This window comes from Dermacentor albipictus, chromosome 3 (genome assembly GCF_038994185.2).
Source record: "Dermacentor albipictus isolate Rhodes 1998 colony chromosome 3, USDA_Dalb.pri_finalv2, whole genome shotgun sequence".
Classification (NCBI taxonomy): Eukaryota; Metazoa; Arthropoda; class Arachnida; order Ixodida; family Ixodidae; genus Dermacentor; species Dermacentor albipictus.
In genome coordinates, this window is record NC_091823.1 from 190811670 (window position 1) to 190827783 (window position 16114).

Here is a 16114-nt window from a genome sequence, read left to right on the forward strand (position 1 = left end):
CATATTAAAGCTTACATGAATGAACACGTACGTCTCAAATACTTATTATGCTGTTGTTTGGCGGCGGACGCGGTTTCGGGAGGACACGCACACTTTTCCTTTGTCTCGCAAATCCACCGGGTTACCGCCAATCAGGAACACGAACAAAAGACGGAAATAAAGCTCTGCTCGCTCTAAAGAGGGCTACTAAGTATGCAGAAAATGCAGAGTTGCTTTTCTAAGTTGAGTTTTCGCACTGGAGCCTCAAAGTTTGTCAAAAGGAATGCGCTGAATTCTAAATGTTTCGTAATCACGTTTTCGCACGCAGCCTCGCGTGCCCGTGAATTCAAAACTGTAGCGTACAATACAATCAAGCGAACCAAACACGACCACGTATGCTTAAATAAACAAAGTACAAATCGGCTAGGAATCGTGTTGAAGCGTGCAGACAAATGGCAACATTCTTAGTAAACTGTGCAATATCTACTGCGTTATGGCCCACAATATATTACGTAAGCCTGACGCGCATACTAGTCTATGAGAGACTCGCAGCTACCTCATATAGTCGGGTGGAGAATGTGGGTCTGAAGTTCTCCTTCCCCTAGGGTGGTTGCTTGGGCTAGTTGGTAATTCATGATCGAAAATAACGTACAGCGCAAAGGACAAGGACAGCGATAGACGACATACACAGCGCTGTTTTCTTCCAACAAGATTTTATTGCGTTGCCACATCGTCTGTATATATACAAGAAGAGGCATGCGCAGAAAATGTACGACAGTCACAGGGGGTGTCCTAACAGCAAGTCATTGAACTAAGAACATGGTCACCTGAAAAAATAAAAATTAAGCATTAAGATCACTATCTGTTCAGAAACGCGACTTCACCAGGGGTCAGCGCGATTGAGGGCGCACTAACGCACATACTGCCAAGTTTTCTGAAGAAATCAGCTTCCACAATTTCCCTGGTGAGCTGTGAGCAGTGTCTTGCTAAAACTCGCGTATCTTCAAAGAATGGCACGCAGCCGCAGTCCCGGCAATGAATGCCCAAGTGGCCTTGTACAGTGCTGCGGACGTTGTTACAATGCTCTCTTAGTCGATCGTTTAAGCACCTGTCCGTCTGTAATACATATTTACTGCCGCAAGACAGGGGAATTTGGTAGACTACATTAGTTGTGCACGTCACAAACCGTTTTCTGTGCCCGACAGAACAACAACTCCGATGCGATTTAGGCGCGTTTACACGCTTACAGAGCTTTGCCAATTTTTCCGGGGCTGAGAAAACGACTGTGATCCCTGCACGCTGCCCAATTTTCTTCAGCCTGTGGGATACATCATGCACATATGGCAGCACTGCAAACCTGCGTCTTTCAGCCCGCTGGTTCCCTGATTGAGCCGGATCATCATGTTTTGTGCGCCTCAGAAGCTGTTCCGCTATGGCTGAAATTAAGGCCAAAGGGTAACCAGCCCAGGAAAGACGAACAACCTGAGCAGCAAGACTATGTTGCATCTGGTGTGGGCACGATTTATTAAGGCTGTTAATGAGACATAACTTTATAATACCTCGTTTAACGAGTTTTGAGTGCGCGGAGTTAAAGGGTAAGAGTGGCTTCTTACTTCTCGTTTCGAAGCACCAGCACACATGTTTGTTAGCAAGGCTCAGCCTGAGATCTAGAAAGTGCAAGGAATCATCGATTGGGACCTCATGCGTAAGTTCTAGAGGCTCCAGCTCTTTCTTAAAGATATCCAAGACTTCAGAAACAGCAGGCTCAAAAGCGGAATTAGTGCAATCAATAAATATCAGGTAGTCGTCCACAAACCTGCACACCTTGACAACAGAAGACGCGGCTAGGTGACCATGAATATTGCGATCATGATGAGCTAGGTAAATATCACTTAGTACGGGCGCAAGACATGATCCTCTACAAACACCTTTCTTTTGTATGTAATTTTGTTCATTCCATGAGATGTAAGTTGATGTCATGTAGAAGGTGAGCAATTCAAGAAAGCCGCTAACAGAAACACCTGCGGCATTCTGAAAGCCTACTGCTCCAAAGACATCAAGGCATTCTTCAACAACCAGAAGCAACTTGTCATGCGCAAGTGAATAGTAAAGATCTTTAACGTCGATCGAGAACATCTTGAGTCCCTTTTCATTCTTTTTTAAAACACTAATAACTTCACCAGAATGTCTAACGAGAAAAGGATCGTCAATGGTTAGAAGGTTTAGTTTATCTTGCAAAAACAAGCCAACAGCTTTCTGCGAAGTCGCTGCTTCCGCAGAGGGCAGTCATAACCCGCAGAGGGCAGTCATTCTTATGCGTCTTAGGTGAGAAGAAAATGTCTAGGCTTAGCTTTTTAGTTTTTACTATCACTTTTGCTAGCTTGTCAAGGCTAAGGGATTTGCATAGTTTTTTTGCTTTCAATTTCACGTTTGCAAGGGAAACACTGTCATCACGTTTAAAAACTGAATCAATGGCAACGGTAGCCTTTCCCATTCGATGAATCCGTCTTTCTTCTTAATACTCAGCGCTTACGTTGGAATGTATCGAGAACAGCTTCTTGTCATTGCTGAGAATATTTTGGCATACGAAGGCGCAGCAGATTATAGCCATAGAAAATGCCGGGAAGCGACGTCACACTTGCCACAAAATTTAGTTCAAGATGTTCGCAAACGAAGTCAACACGGAACAGCAAATGTGCCATCACGCGCTTCTCGCCATTCCGTAGACGCTTCTCAAGCGAAAATGAAGCTGAAGCGCCACTAAACAAGCGAAGCCGGCGTTAGAACTCACGTGAGGCCATTAGGCCAATAGTGACGCGGCGTCAGCCAGAGCGAGCGAAGAGGAGGCGGCATTCTTCAGTGCATGGCGCTGCATTACGAAGTTTAAGGCGTTTTACATGGATACAAAGTAATGAATATTACCATGGATACTAAGGTAATCGCGAATAGAATCAGGAGCACCTTAGACTTCTTTCAACCAAAAGACCAGGCAGGATTCCGTAAAGGCTACTAAATAATAGACCATATTCACACTATCAATAAGGTGATAGAGAAATGTGCAGAATATAATCAACCCTTATACATAGCTTTCATTGATTACGAGAAAGCGTTTGATTCAATCAAAACCTCAGCAGTCATGGAGGCTTTACAGAATCAGGGTGTAGACGAGCCGTATGTAAAATACTGAAAGGTATCTATAGCGGCTCCACAGCCACCATAGTCCTCCATAAAGAAAGCAACGAAATTCCAGTAAAGAAAGGCGTCAGGCAGGGAGATACGATATCCCCAATGCTATTCATAGCGTGTTTACAGGAGGTATTCCGAGACCTTAATTGGGAAGAATCGGGGATAAGAGTAATGGAAGAATACCTTAGTAACTCGCCATTCTCTGATGATATTGCCCTGCTTAGTAACTGACGGGACCAATTGCAATGCATGCTCACTCTCCTGGAGAGGCAAAGCAGAAGGGTGGCTCTAAAAATTAATCTACAGAAAACTAAAGTAATGTTGAACAGTCGCGGAAGAGAGCAGCAGTTTACGCGGATCTGGATCATGAGACTGAAATAATCAGAACAAGAATGGTCTGAGATGCATTAGGCAGGCACTCTCAGATCATGAACGAACAGCACATTGTCATTATCCCTCAAGAGAAAAGTATATAACAGCTGTGTCTTACCAGTACTCACGTACGGGGCAGAAACCTGGAGGCTTACGAAAAGGGTTCTACTGAAATTGAAGATGACGCAACGAGCCAAATAAAGAAGAGTGATGGGTGTAACGTTAAGGATGGACAGCTGGGCTAGTTCGTTATGATTAGCATTATGAAACATTGTTCCAGCGCACATTTGGACAAGGACAAGGACAACACCGGCGTTCGTGTTGTCTTTCTCTCCTCGTCCTTGTCCAAATGTGCACTGGAACAATGTTTCATAATGCTAACGTTAAGGAATAAGAAAAGAGCAGACTGGGTGAGGGAACAAACGCGAGGTAATGACATCTTAGTTGAAATCAATAAAAGGAATGGGCTTATGGGCAGGACATGTAAGGAGGAGGGAAGATAGTCGATGGTCATTAAGGGTTACGGACTGGATCCCAGGAGAAGGGAAGCGTAGCAGGGGGCGGCAGAAAGTTAGATGGGGGGATGAGATTAAGAAGTTTGCAGGGACCTGACCACAATTTTCACATGACCGGGATAGTTGGAGAAATATGGGAGAGGCCTTTGCCCTGCAGTGGGCATAACTAGGTTGATGATGGTGATGATGATGACATGAATGGATGGGTGCATCAACGTTATGAGGGCCACCAAGCTCTTGCTCTTATACTGTCTAATGTCCTACCTAGGTTAAAAAAGAAGTGCATGAAGCGCTTCAGCCGCGCCACACTGCGGTTAAAACGCGGATATCGCCTCCAAGATTCGCATTCGCTTCAGGCGCAAGCAGTTTTCAAAAGCACAGCCTTCGAGATTCGATTTTTTAGCTCAAATGAAGTTGAGGTAGGGAGGAGGGCCGGTATTTAGGCCCCACTTGTTGGGCTTACAGTCTCTGGGTAGGCTTCCTAATCTATCAAACATATACAGTGATTTAAGCTGAACCATAAGTGAACTTTGTTTGGTCAACACGAGCCAATTAATGAGCGGCCCATGCAGCTCCGTCTGCTCGCAATGGCGGGCGGCCTACGGGCTTCTTTGACAGCCACCGAGCACAAATTCATGGTGACCGCGCACATGGAGGCTTCCTTTGGCGCCAAGTTTCATGTGTTCGAGAATATGTGCCCTCATCTTGCATCTTTGCATCCAAGCGTAAACGAACAGACACGGCCGCACTAGGTTCAATTTCGCTGCTTTGATTGCTCAGCCAGACAATCATAAATCATTCACTTGTGCACCCAAGCAAGCATTTACGAGATTCGTGCTATCGTATTTCTCTTGGACGACCAATCTCAACAGTGCGATCACCCGTAGTTATGACAGGAAAAATACTTTTAACCGTGACAGCAGGTACTGCGTTTTTTTAACAACGACGTTTTGTGCATAATTTGCATAGAAGTGTATAAGAAAGCTTTTTTAAGAAGCTGAGGTTGAAAAAGTAAATAACCGCTGCGAACAAAAATACAAATACAAAAATACAAAAATACGCAGCCTTACTTTACGCGAAAAAATAGAGCAGTGCAATTGTTTTAGATGGAGCCGTGGTAGCATCTGTGCTTCACACGGAGAAGTAAATGGTTCGATTCGCAATGTACAGAAGTCTTTCTTTCTTAGATTAGAAGAAACGTTATAAATAGACAATTTCAGTGCATAGGGTAAATCTATTTTACCTTTGCTTCTGCTGAAAACATGTGCATACGAAGCAAAAAGTTATTCTATAGTCAAGAGTTCGACGAAAGTTCGTCTGGTCAGGTAACATGATGATGAAGAAATTACGGCCACTGACCAAGTCAAGGTGAAAAAACACACAGAGACGTTTCGGGAACCCGTACGGGTCCCGAAACGTCTCTGTGTGTTTTTTCACCTTGACTTGGTCAGTGCCCGTAATTTCTTCATCAAAAAAGTTATTCTGTGTCCTTGGTTTGTTTTAAACAGCAGGAAGGAATTATCACTGTGACACTGTGGTATTTATACTAACTATTGTATTGCCAATTTTGCATGATATGCTGCATTATCGCAGTGTTAAATGAGCAAATGAATCAGTTCAATACAATTGTTCTAATTTTCTTTAAAGAAAACAACACAGCCAACAAACTTTCTTCAAACGTAAGAGAAAACAGAGTCAACCAACTTTTGAAAATCATCTTTTCACAAACTTTCCTGAAACGAAAGTGTAAATAGAGCCTACCAACTTTTCTAAAACCTTCGTGTAACATTAGAGAATCAGAGGAGGTAGAGATAGACCTACGGCCCTCCGCACTCCAAACTAAGTAGAAAGAAGGCCAAAACTGGCGTCGCATACACACTAATACCCACATCTAAACCTCTTAGACAAAAAGCACCCGACATATTACACTTCTAAAGGTGTTTATTAGGCAGAGCTCGGAGCAGCGCAACGTCGACGGGCAGTGCAGTAACAACTTCCAAGCACGAGAGCTGTTGCTGAGCAGGAGCGCTCGACCCACTACCGTTTAGAGCCAGTAGCGCTGAACCCACTAGCGTCTCTCTTCGCTACAATCACCCCCCGGGAGCGAGAAGGGAGCCGTCCGGCGACCTAACAGCTCGTCCCGATGAGCGGGTCGTAGTAAGGCTTTAAACGGTCGACATGGCCAATGTTTCGTCCACGGCGGCGCATGTCTGAAGATGACTCAACTGGTTCGATGACATAGTTCACAGGAGATGCGCGTTCGAGAACACGATAAGGGCCTTCATACTTAGGGACCAATTTTGATGAGAGGCCAGGGGCAGTTAAAGGAACTGAGAGCCACACGAGCGCTCCCGGATCGAAGGTGACCGTGGCAGTGGCGCCACCGCGAGTGCTCCTCTGGCGCTCTTGATCAGCGGAAGTAAAGGCCCGTGCGAGGTCGCGGCACTCTTCTGCATGTCTGACCATGGCAGAAATAGGCACGCACTCGGATGCATCCGGCCGGTACGGCAGAATGGTGTCAATGATGTGCGAAGGGTGTGGACCATACAGCAAGAAAAAAGGGGAAAATCCGGTGGTGCTCTGCGTAGCGGTATTATACCCGTAGGTGACGAATGGCAGAACGGCGTCCCAGTTCGCGTCAGGAGGCGTCAGCAAACGACGGAGCTTAGTGAACGCCTCGTCGCACTCGGACGACCACGAATGGAGAGGTCCATTGCTGCGAAGGAGCTTCGTCAGGGGCGACATGATGGCGGCGAAATTGCGAATGAAGCGCCTGAAGTAGGAACACAAACCTACAAAACTGCGCAGTTCTTTGACGGACGCGCTTTAGGAAATTCAGCTACGGCACGAAGTTTGTCTGGATCGGGGAGGATTCCATGCTTCGAGACGACGTAAACTAGTATCGTGAGCTGCCGCGCTGCAAATCGGCACTTCTTTAGGTTCAGTTGGAGGCCAGCGTTTGCTGAGCACGTCAAAACACGCCGTAGGCGTTGAAGGTGCGTGGTGAAGTCAGAGGCAAAAACAACAACGTCGTCGAGATAACATAAGCACGTGTGCCACTTCAAACCGCGGAGAACTGTGTCCATTATGCGTTAAAAGGTTGCTGGCGCATTACAAAGTCCAAACGGCATGACGGCCAATTCGTATAAGCCATCGGGTGTGACAAAGGCTGTCTTCAGCCTATCGACGTCAGATATGGGTACTTGCCAGTAGCCGGAGCGTAAATGTAGAGATGAAAAGAATTCTGCTCCGTGTAGGCTATCGATGGCGTCATCGATTCGCGGCAGCGGGTATACATCTTTGCGAGTGATCTTGTTCAGGCGCCGATAGTCTACACAGAACCGTACCGAACCCTCTTTTTTCGTAACTAGGACGACAAGAGATGCCCATGGACTGTTCGAGGGTCGGATCACTTCGCGGTGAAGCATATCGTCCACTTGCTCATTAACCACACGACGTTCTGTGGCAGAGACGCGATATGGTCGTTGCCGCTATGGCGGTTGGGAGCCAGTGTCGATATGGTGCATGACAGCAGACGCCCGGCCAAGGGAAGGTTGCCCGACATCAAAAGAAGAACGAAATTTTTCTAAGATGCGCAGAAGCTGCGAACGCTAAGGTGGGGTGAGGCCATCGGCAATAGATGAATCGAACACACCTGTGGGCAAAGGGTCCGACGTAGAGAGAGAAGCGAGCGTGTTGTAACTGGCGCAAGACGTGTCTTCGGGAACATACGTAATTTGTACGGCATCGATCACTTCCACGTGGCCAAGACATTCGCCTTGAAGCAGCATCACAGGGTATGGGAAGGGGTTACAGATAAAAATAGTTGTGGAGCCCTGTTTGACGTTCACAGTCGCAAAAGGCAGCAGCAGACCTTTTCGAGTATAAAAGTGGCCCGACCGAGAAAGTAGTGCGATGGCGTCAGAGAGGCTGCTGCACTGCATTGATACAATCACTGACGAGTTGGCAGGAACGTTTGTGTCGTGCCTGACGAGTAGTTTGTTCGCAAAAGAAGCATTATCGGCAAGCGTCATATCTGAGATCGGCGACAGTTCTAGTTCCGCCCGTGCGCAATGAATGACGGCATCGTGGCGGGCGAGATAGTCTCCCCGCAGAATAACTTCGTGGGAGCGCGAGGAAATCACAATAAATTCGACGGCGTATACAACGTCCTCGATGAGAACACGAGCGGTGCACGCCGCAATCGGGTGAATACGCTGTGCGCCTGCGGTTCGGAGGGCGAGTCCAGCAATGGGCGTCGTAACCTTTCGAAGGAAGCAACAAAGCTTTGCGTCCATAACTGATACAGCGGCTCCGGTATCCACGAGGGCATATGTGCGCACACCGTCAACTAACACGTCTATCGCATTGGTCGGGCTACGTTGAGGACTTCCGCGTTTCGATGGGGTCGCAGTCCTTGCCTCATGGACTGCGACGATTAGTTTGCGTCATCCCGAGTATTGGAATGAGGCCGCATCGGTGATGGGGAGTGTCGGCGTGGAGAAGTTGAGCGGCGGATGTTGGCGGACCGGCGAAATGGTAATGACGCAGCCCGAGGTTCGTTGTCGTAATAAGGGCGCGGAGAACCCGCCATAGAAGTTGGCCCATATGGTGTAGCGCTAGGCGACTGCACGCGACTACAGTAGCGTGCGACGTGGCCTGCGTAGCCGCACGCAAAACATATCGGTCGATTGTCCGCTGTACGCCACCGAGTCGTTGCGGCAGGTCCCATCCATGTGGAAGGACGCGTTGGGCATGGTGGCTGGTGAATTGGTGGTGGCTGGTGGTTGGTGAATAGCGAGGACTTCGGCATACGTGAGAGGTCCCCATTGAGGGAGTTGAGGCTGGGTAACGACTTCCGCGTAGCTGAGTGGCACAGCTGTTGGGATCTGTTGGGGCCTGGCCATGACTTCGGCGTAGCTGAGAGGCGCAGCCGCAGGAACACGCTGGTGGTGCTCAGGCAAAATCTCGTGCAGTTCTTGCGCTATGACATGGCGAAGCGGAGGTGCAAAACTTGGCGTAGGCGCGTGTACCGACTGCGGCTGTGCAAAATCCATCAACGGGAGTTGCCGGGCAACTTCCTCGCGGACGAACGGCTTCATTTCTGCGAGCAACGCTGCCTGGTTGGACATGGCAGCCAAACCAGCGAGGTGTTCGTCACGCGGCAGAGATCGACAGGTCAGTGACCGCTGCCTGCGGAGTTCTTCATAGCTCTGACACAGTGTGACAATTTCAGCCACAGAGCGTGGACTTTTGGCCAGCAACATGTTAAAGGCGTCGTCTTCTATGCCCTTCAGGATGTTTCGGATTCGATCAGACTCCGCCATGGTCGAATCGACTTTCCTGCATAGGTCCAGGACATCTTCGATATAGCTGGTGAACGTTTCGCCTGGCTGTTGAGCTCGTTGTCGCAAATCTTGCTCGGCACGCAGCTTGCGAACAGCAGGGCGACCAATACATCGGCGAGGGAAGTCTTAAATTCCGACCATGTCTGGAACTCTGCTTGATGGTTGTTGTACCACAGGCTGGCAACTCCAGCGAGGTAGAACAGAACATGGCTCAGTTTGGCCGCTTCGTCCCACTTGTTATGGTCGCCTACCCTGTCGTACGCCGTGAGCCATTCGTCCACGTCAGTGTCGTCCGCTCCAGTGTAGATAGGAGGGTCGCGATGACGAGGCACCCCGGGACACACAGTGGGTGCAGGAGGAGGCGTTTGCTGGGAGGCGTCTTGGGGCATGGTAGGTAGTAGATGGGGCATGGTAGATGGTAGGGTACGAGACCGGAGTTCCAGGATGATCGTCTGAGGGTACCCCGCACACTCAACCAATTTTAAAGGTGTTTATTAGGCAGAGCTCGGAGCAGCTCAACGTCGACGGGCAGGGCAGTCACAGCTTCCAAGCACGAGAGCCGTTGCTGAGCAGGAGCGCTCGACCCACTACCGTTTAGAGCCAGTAGCGCTGAACCCACTAGCGTCTCTCTTCGCTACACATTGGGCCGAAGCGAGCGGACGCGTGTCACATGCGCTCCGTGAATTTCGGGTGTTTTGGCCTGGTCAAACCGATTGGATCGCCCACAGTTTTTGTGGGATTCGACGCCGGAAGCGAAGCGGACCACGAGGACACCAAATTCAAGCCGGTACGTCCAAATTTTCGGATTTGCCGGACCTTGAATTGTCCGAGTGGCCGACCAGGCGCTCAGTCTAACGAGGCCTAGCACAAGTACGGGGCTTCGAGGTCTTCCCCCGGCTTCGGCCAGCGGCGAGGCGGACTCGGAGCGATGGCCCGACACGACATCCCGAGCTACGACCACCTCACGATATCAAGAGTACCGAACACCGCCACCGAGGCGCAAGATTTCATGGAACGAGACCCGCACGAATCCGTCGTCGCCGCACCGTCGACGGCGGTAGGCCTAACCCAAGGAGGAGGCCCCCGACCGACCCCAGGCAGCACCCCAGCGACAACGTCGGCCCCCGCGTCGGCGTCAAACCCGCAAGTAACCCATTTAATTCGAGATTCGGACCCGGAATGGGAAATCGCCATGTCTAGATGGCAAAAGAGACGCCAGCGCGGAGGCCCGGTTTTGGCGGGAACGGCGCATGGCACCAGCCAATCACAGAACGCCGCCGTGATGTCAGGCTCCGCGCCAGCTGCGCCCGGCGAAGGAGTGAGAGGAGGAGCGCCGCCACCGAGGAGGAGGCTGCCGCCGCTCCCGCGCGAAGATTTAGAGATCGTCCTGAGGCCGAAGGGACTCGCAGTCAAGGACTTGCACACGCACCAAGTGGCGCGGGCGGTGGTGGCAGCCACCGGCCAGGGCTGTAAGGCGGAAGACTTTATAGTCCGGCTGCGCAACGGCTCCAACATCATCATCATCAGCACCAATGACGAAGAAGCGGCCCAGAAAATCAGACGGATCACTGAGCTGACTTTTGGCGGGAAGAGCTACGCAATGAACAGCCACGTCGCGGCGCCCGAGGGGACGCTGCGCGGAGTCATCCACGGCATCGACCCGGGGACTCCGGCCGAAGAACTGAAGGCGAACCTCCGCGTCCGCACCCAAGGAGTAAAGGTCCTGGCAGCCAGAATGCTTGGGCGATCCAGCACCGCCGTCGTCACTTTCGACGGCCCACGTCTCCCCAAACAAGTGATATACTACGGCGGGGAGATGTGGTGCTACCCATATCGCCCGACGCGGCAAGTCTGCTACGCCTGCGGTCAACAAGGACACCGGACAGACGTCTGCCCGAGCCCGGAGTCGAAGACCTGCCGGCAGTGTGGCCTTCAGCATCCAGTCGAAGGTCACGAGTGCACACCCAAGTGCCTGCTGTGCGGGGGCGACCACGCGGCTGGCACCAAGGACTGCAAGATGAGACTCAAGACGGCGAGCGAGCTGCGGTGGGGCAAGCCGCCACAGCCGCAGCAGCAGCGCCGCAGCCGCAGCAAGAGCCGCGGTGGTGATGGAGCCAGACGTCCACGGTGGTTCTCGGACGAGGGTGACGAGAGCCAGCAGAGGGGGCGGAGCCGTAGCCGGAGCCGAGACCGGGACGGGTCCTGGCCACCCCTACCTCCGAAGGGCCAGCAGCCAAAGAAGCAGCAGCAACAGAAGAAAGGAGGAGTTAAGGTAAGCTGGGGAGCCGGCCCTCCCATCACGCTTTTTCCAGATGCTCCGCACTCAAACCCAAACACAGACAATACCAAGGACAAAATAATACAGGTCCTAAGGAAAGAAAGCCAACAATTAAGGAGACAACCTAATGACATAATTAAAGAACTACAAGAGATTAGACGGCTAGGTTTCGTCTCGCCGCCCTCGTACTCCTCGCCTATTAGGGTATATTCGCCACCGAAGACCCCTAGCCCCGTTCAACAGATGACCGGAGAACTAAGCTTTAATGATAAGCTAGAGAGCTTTATGCAAAGTATGCAGCAAATGCAACAAGAAACACAGAAACAGATGAAGGATATGCAGAAGGAACTGCAGAATACCCAACAAAAGATGGCCCTCCAGGAGCAGGGATTCCGAAACTACATTAGGAACCAGAACACTCAAAAGTTACTAGACTCTAGAGAAAGCCTCTTTAACGAGCGCCGTTTTGGCGGTAGCACAGAAACCCTGGGAGCGACTAACCCATCGACCTTAACAACATGGCAGGAAACAACCAATTAGAGATTTGGCAGTGGAACTGCAGGGGCTACAAGCGCAAGCAAGGGCTCCTGCAGCAACTCATTTATCACAGAGGAACCGCGCCAGACTTGATACTACTACAGTAAACCTTTAGCACTCCGGCACTTAGGGGCTACACGTGTCTGGAGAAAGGGAATACCGCGACACTCATAAGTAACAAAATCGTCACCATAGCTCACGACGAGATTAAGGATACAAAAATCGAGCACGTGATAACGGAGATTATTCCTAAAAAGAAAAGGAAATCGAAGAGCACTTTCGTAATTAACGTATACAGCTCGCCCAAACAAAGGGACGGGGACTTTCTAAAACTTTTTGCCGAAGCCAAGAGGCTAGCGGGACAAAACAGCCTAGTGATAGCGGGAGATTTCAACGCTAAGAGCCCCCTGTGGGGTTACGCCAAAGAGGATAAGAAAGGGAGAGAGATTAGCACGGCCGCGGAAACTGCGGGATGCGAGCTCCTAACCGACGAGGCCCAGCCTACCAGAATGGGTAACAGCGTCAGTGTAGACACGTGCCCCGACCTCACGTTTGTCAAGAACGCCAAAAACGCGGAATGGGAGAACCTGCTGGAAAACCTGGGCAGCGACCACCATGTCCTCCGCCTAGTACTCGAGGCGGAAAACACGAAGAGAAAGATCGGCTCGACCAGACTGACGGACTGGGACGCCTTCAGAAGACACTGCAGAGAACTGGGTGGTGACATCACTTCCCCGGAAGAATGGAGCCAACAGTTGAAGCAAATCCAGGAGCTCTACACCCGCGAGGTGGACAGAACAGAACAGGCACCGGAGGTGTACAAGCGGCTGCTAGGGCTATGGGAAGCACGCCGCGGCCTCACCAAGCGCTGGAAGAAGCAGAGAATGAACAAGAAGCTAAAGAAGAAGATTGCGGAGAGCACCAAGAAGGCCGAGGAGTACGCGACGCAACTGGCCAGACAGGGGTGGCAGCAATTCACCGACTCGCTAAACGGCACCCTCAGCACGGCCAGGACGTGGCAGATACTCCGAGGCCTACTGGACCCCAGCAAGAGCAAGCGAGAGAGCAGCAACTCGATCCAGAGGCTGATCCACCAATACCAAGGCACCGACGAGCAGCTGCTCGAGGAGGTCCGCAAGAAATGCTATGGAACGGGAGACCCGGAGGGATACCACGGCGAGTACCGCGGCGAAGACAACCCGGACATGGACCGACCCGTCTCGAGGGAAGAGGTCGTCGAGGCAATCAGATCGGCCACCAAGAACACGGCGGCGGGAGCGGACAGAGTCCGGAACTCCCTCATACGCAACCTGAGTGACGAAGCGATAGACCAGCTCGTCAAGTACCTAAACACGCTGTGGAAAGAAGGGAAAGTCCCGGCGGAGTGGAAGCACGCCGTCGTCGTAATGATCCCCAAGCCCGGAAAGAAAATCCAGATTGAGAACCTGAGGCCCATCTTGCTGACGTCGTGCCTAGGAAAACTCTACGAGAAAATCGTCACCAAGCGCATCCAGCGGCACCTAGAAAACGGAAGATACTATCCAAACTCGATGTTTGGGTTCAGGGCCAACCTCTCGACGCAAGACGTTCTGCTGCAGCTCGAGAAGGAAGTCCTGACTACAATGCCGAGAAAGGGCGAAAACGTCGTCATGGCCCTCGACGTCAAAGGGGCCTTTGACAACGTCAGCCACGAAGCCATCGTGGAAGGCCTCAACAATACAAACTGCGGCAGGAAGACCCACGACTACGCCAGGAACTTCCTCTCGGGCAGAACGGCGACGGTTGGCCTGGGCGAGCTGAGGAGCGGTATCTTTGCAACGCCTAGCAGAGGTACGCCCCAAGGCTCGGTAATCTCGCCCGTACTGTTTAACGTGGCGATGCTGGGCCTAGCGAAGAGACTCGAAAAGATCCAGGGAATCCGGCACGCGATGTATGCGGACGACATCACGGTCTGGACCACCTGCGGAACCTTGGAAGAAAAGCGAGCGGCGCTGCAAGATGCGGCCAAGTGCGTTGAAGACTACATGAAGGAGAGGGACCTCAGGTGCTCCACCGAAAAGTCCGAACTGCTAAGAGTCGGCAGACATCCCACCAAGGCGAAACTGGAGGTCAGCCTCGAAGGACAACCTATACCCGAACGCAACATGATACGCATCCTCGGCATGTGGCTGCAAGGCAGCAGAAAGTGCAACCACACCATCGGCCTCCTCAAGAAGTCGACCGAGAACGTGAGTAGAATGATAAACAGGGTCTCCCAGAAGAGGCACGGCATGAGAGAAGACGACACTCTCAAGCTCGTCAACAGCCTGATCGTCAGCAGAGTCATGTACTCGCTACCCTACCAAGTGAGGACTAAAACGACCAACGAAGAGATCGAAGTCGTCCTGAGGAAAGCCTACAAGACGGCGCTGCACCTGGCGAGAAACACCTCCAACGAAAAGCTGATGGAATTAGGGGTGAGCAACACCTTCGTCGAAATGGCGGAAGCACAGCGGAAGGCGCAAATGAAAAGACTAACGGGGACCTACACGGGGCGAAACCTGATCGGTAAGCTGGGCTTCGAAATAGGAGACGTCGACCGGTTCGAGGACGTGCCGGCGGGAATTAGGAAGACCTTTAACGTAAAGCCTATACCGAAGAACATGGATCCCAGGCTCCACGAAGGCAGAAGGAAAGCTAGGGCCGAATACATAGAAAAGACAGTGGCTAGAGAAGAGAACACTCTCTTCACGGACGCGAGCATAACTGTAATAGGAAGCGAGGCAAAGGCCATCGCGGTAGTAATGAACAAGGAGGAAAAGCTTGTCTCGTGCGTCTCGGCCGAGATATAGAGCGTAGCTGAAGCCGAGGAAATCGCCGTGGCGCTGGCGGCGATGCAAGGCTATAGGGGGAATAAATCTCTAAATATTCTCACAGACTCGAAAGAGACCTGTCGCAACTATATGAGGGGCAGAATATGCAAAACTGCCCTTAGTATCCTCAGAGGGAGTAACCCGTCGGAGGAGGCGGAAATCAAACACAATCTGATCTGGATACCTGGGCACGAAGGAATAAGGGGTAACGAGGCGGCGGACGGTCTAGCTCGAGCTAGTAGATTCCGAGCTGGGCAGCAGCAGGAGTACCGCGCTAGTTACGCCGGTATCCTCAGTGACAGTTATTCGGAATTACTGCAACACTACAGGGGGACTAGATTCAAGTACCCACCGCCCCATAAAGCGCTCACGAAGGAGGAAGCAACGGGCTGGCGTAGGCTCCAGACAAACACCTTCCCCAACCTTTTCATATTAAACAAGATGTTCCCAACGCAGTATAGGGACACCTGCCCCTGGTGCGGGGCTACGCCCACACTTTATCACATAACTTGGGAGTGTGAACGAAACGACGCATTCCGCGATCATAAACCCCCGAGTGCGGAGCATTGGGAGAGTCGGCTCGTCAGCTGCGAGCTCGCCGTCCAAAGAAGGATGGTGGAGCACGCTAGGGACGCGGCCAAACTCAGTGGAGCCCTGGACTGAGGGACCACCCGTGCTGAAGAGGCTTCCCTTCGACGAGAAGACAGCGGGACGAAGAGATGACCTCGATCCGCGAGAATTCCATTTTATGCTTCAATAAATGTTTGTCTCTCTCTCTCTCTCTGCCCGTGGTGCTGCGCACAACGCCTGCTGGACCACATAGCGTGGGAATGTACGACGCGGCCGAGCAACGTCAACTCACCTTTTCAAAGCGTCACTGCCTTCGCACGGCAGTGGGAGGCACTGCTGGCAAGCGAGGACCGGCGGAGCCAAATGGCGCTCCGAGACCAAGCTCAGCGAGTCAAAAGAAAGCCAGTGAAGCCCTGCACTGAGGGCCCTGCCGAGACCTGCCATAACTCCGATGAACTGTCCAATAAAAAATTTTTA